Raw genomic sequence first — 3656 nt, 5'->3', positions numbered from 1 at the left:
GGCAACTCTTAGCGACCTGTGAACAACAGATCTGAACCCTGCCCCACCCTGTGATGTCCTCACCATCCCCGCTTTATTATCCTTGGTGATCAGCTTTTCTCCTTGTACATTTTCTTTTTAAGATTTCCAAAGGCCTAGAAGAGCTTGAGCTCCCCAAGATGCCACAGTACCTGGATGTATTTAATGACACCTCCGTCCACTGGTTCCCAGCACAGAAGCTGGAAGGACTCCCCAGGGACACGTGGGAGTTCCAAGAAGAACCAGATTATCAGGACTGTGAGGACCTTGAAATCATCAGGAACGAGGCAAAGACCCTTGAGCCCCAGCCCTGAACTTGTCGTAAAATATTCAGCGTTGACTGAGGCCAAAGAATCTGGCGCCCACACTGTCGGGGTGGGAGAGGCCTGTGGAGAACCAAGCGGGCCAGACAGCAGTGAGGAAGATGGGAAGCACGTGACTTGGCTGTCCTGCTTGGAGGGCGAGTGATAAGGACTCTGTGTGCAGGTTTCTTACTTCTGGGAATAAAAGCCAACAGGATCAGGTTGTACACCCTTCCTGCAGGATCCTGTGAGCAGACACGCTCCCTGTGGAATAGGACTGAAAACACTTATTCACAGGAAGCAGTCTGAACACCCTCTGAGCGCCAAGTCGTGGCCTGCCACAGGCCCCATGGTCCGCCTGGGCCCCACGGTCTATTTGGCCATGTCGATGAGGCTCTGCAGGGAGGTGGGCACCCACGTCTTCTCACCCTGGACGAACACCACGCCCCGGTCGATGTAGATGACGATGCAGCCGAAGGTGTACAGCTGCTTGCCCTCGTGCCGCTTCCCGAAGACGGGCATGAAGACGATGTTGTGCTCCTCGGCCTTGGTCTGGATCAAGTCCTTGAAGTTCATGGGCACCGAGCTGGTGGCCAAGCCGATGCCCCTCTGGGCCATGTTCTCGGCCTTGCGCGGCTCCTGCATGGCCTCGTACTGGAAGTCCTTCCTGCGCTCCGTGTGCGTGAGGTAGGCGATGTTCTCCCGCGCCCCAGGCTGCATGTAGGCACCGACGTTGGAGGACACAGCCCGGTTCATGATGTCAAGTGCCTCCTTGAATTTGTCCTTGACGGATGGGTGGGCCAGCACTTGGTCCGAGAACATGGATTTCCAGCCCAGGTACCACTTGGTGATCTCCTCGTAGTTGGGGCTGTTACTGAGCCAGAAGCACAGGACCTGAAGCCACTTGGGGAAGAAGTGCTTCTCAAGAAGGCCCACCAGGCTGGACACGGAGATCATCCCTTCCCAGTCGATGACCCAGTAGAAGGCGTCCATGTGCTGCTGGTGGGGGTTGATGACCAGCTCCCCCAGACACATCCCCAGCTTCGGCACGATGTTCTTGACCATGAATGCTTCCCAGGAGCCCGGGGTGAAGACATCCTTCCAGGGCTGGAGGATGAGCTTGGCCGAGGAGTCGCTGGGGTGCCATTTCTGCAGGGCGCTGGTCAGCTTGCTGCGGATGGGGGAGTAGAGCGGCTCCAGGCGCGCCTGCATCAGCGGCAGCCACGGGTGGATCCACGAGTGGATGGGCACCGTGTCCATCAGCGGGTTCCAGTTTTCCACCTCCTTCTGCAGCTTGGGGAAGATGAGCTGGTCCAGGATGTTGTCGGAGATCCACACGGGGATGATGTGCACCCAGCTGTCCAGGAAGTCCACCATCGGGTCACAGTTCCTCGGCTGCCACTGGGCGATGATGGTCCGGACGAAAGGCATCCAGACCTCCCAAATCAGCCTGTGGAAGGCGTCTGCCGACAGGTCCTGACCGCCATGGGATAGGATCTGGCCATTCTCCAGCAGAGTTTTCCACCTGGAAATGATCTTAGTGCCGTACGTGCAGTCTTTGAGGGGGTCCCAGTCCTTGAAGTAGTCCTTCATGAGCGGGTAGACAATGGCCACGGCCAGGTCCACGCAGTCGGACATGCGGTACTCCTCGTAGTACTTGTCCTGCAGGGTCTCGAACACGCGGGCGCACTCGTCCAGGCTAAGGGGGTCGCTGCAGCCGGGCTGCATGCGGCGCTCGCACTCCTCCACCATGTCCAGGACCTTGCTGAGGTTGGAGATGACCCGCTCCTCGTGGTCCAGCACCTCGGCCGTCTTCTCCAGCTTGTGCGACAGGTTGACCACCATGTCCCGCTTGCACTGCAGTTGCCGGTCGTTCTGGATGATGTCCTGCTCGGTGAGGTCGATGAGCAGCTGCAGGTTGTGCTCGAGCTCGGGCAGCACGAAGCCCGGCGCCTTGGCCTCCCTGCCGCCAGGGGGCAGCTGCTGGGACTGCGGGACGCTGTGTTTGTGGCTGATCTGGCTGTAGCTGTAATAGACCTTCTGCTCCCGGCCCGTCATGTCTATGACTTTGACCTGCGAGAGCTCCTTCTGGGGAGCAGCGAGCTTCTTGCTAATCCTGCCCTTGGCCTTCAGCTCCTCCACGGTCTTGTACGAGTACTTGGGCTTCTTCTTGCTTCCGCTGGGGTCCTTCCTCCACTGGCTCAGGTCCTTCTGGAACTCCTCTTCGGCCTCCTCCTCCGAGTCCACCATGGGGAAGTCCTGCAGGGACTGCGGGGTGCGCTCCGAGCCGTAAGCCCCCACGGCGCCTTTCCCCTTCCTCTGTTTGGCTTCGATGGGGTTGATGATACCTTGCGCGTTCTTCCCGAGGCCCCGGCCTTGCACGTAGCCCATCTTCTGCAGAAGCTTCTGTCCGATTCCTTTCGTGTGTCTTTCCCAGCTGCCAAAGACCATAAAAGACTTGGCGCCTCCTGCAAAGCCTTTCTGACTGGCTTTAAAATTACCCCCCGTTTTTAACTTCTTTGGTCTGAAATCCTTCGGGAAGTCATCCTGCTTCACGGGCCTCTCCTCCTCATAGGAATCCTCCAGCTCCGCCTCCTCGGCCGCCCTCTTCTTGAGCCCCGCGCTGATGAAGTTGACTGGCGCGGAGTAGTCCCGGGCCCGTTTGCCTCCGAATCTGGGCCGCTCGTCATCGGAGTCCCGCTCAGCCCACACGCCGTAGGTCGCCTCTTCCTTGGTCTGCCAGTGGCGCTGCCGGTTGGGGTTGAACTCATTCTGCAGGTCCCAGTCGGTGATCTCGAAGTTCTCGTGTTTGTCCTCGTTCTCCTCCATGTGGCCTTCCCCGTCCCGGTACAAGTGGGACAGTGACATCACCACTCACTGAAGGCACGCAGTTTCAATCGACCAGCTACCGGAGAGAAATTTAAGCAATCTCCTCCGATGAAATTTATTGCATCTGTAGCGTCAGCTAGAAGTCCCAGTTTGATGGTACCTCCGTCCCCCTTTAAGCACTCGATTCAGCTCCATAAAGTCATCACGCTTGGAGGCGGGCACCGGAAATGACGCAGGGTTTTAATTGTCCAATTGCCACAGTGCTTATCAAAGTCAGTTCTGATTAATCTCCTTTGTCAATGTGTCCCTTGCCATTCCCTATCACTCCTCCCTGAGAGAGACTTCACCCTGATTGATAAGGAAAAGGTGATGGCGTATTCTCTTAGCTACTTCCTGCTGAAAAGGGACGCTGTGGGTTTCAGGGTGAATGTCTTCTCTCACTACTCTAAAGGGCCCCCTTGGCAGTAGGAAACACATAGACTATTATGGAGATTGATTTTGGAATTT

The 3656-nt window shown here is 57.2% G+C and overlaps 1 pseudogene; it reads right to left on the bottom strand.

Moving 5' to 3' along the window:
- Positions 1 to 692: 692 nt before the first annotated feature.
- On the bottom strand, positions 693 to 3188 carry LOC102863208 (annotated as a pseudogene).
- Between the last annotated feature and the right edge of the window lie 468 nt (positions 3189 to 3656).

This window comes from Elephantulus edwardii, unplaced genomic scaffold (genome assembly GCF_000299155.1).
Source record: "Elephantulus edwardii isolate Elephantulus edwardi_28Jun2011 unplaced genomic scaffold, EleEdw1.0 scaffold00270, whole genome shotgun sequence".
NCBI lineage: Eukaryota > Metazoa > Chordata > Mammalia > Macroscelidea > Macroscelididae > Elephantulus > Elephantulus edwardii.
This window is presented reverse-complemented; position numbering and strand designations above follow the sequence as displayed.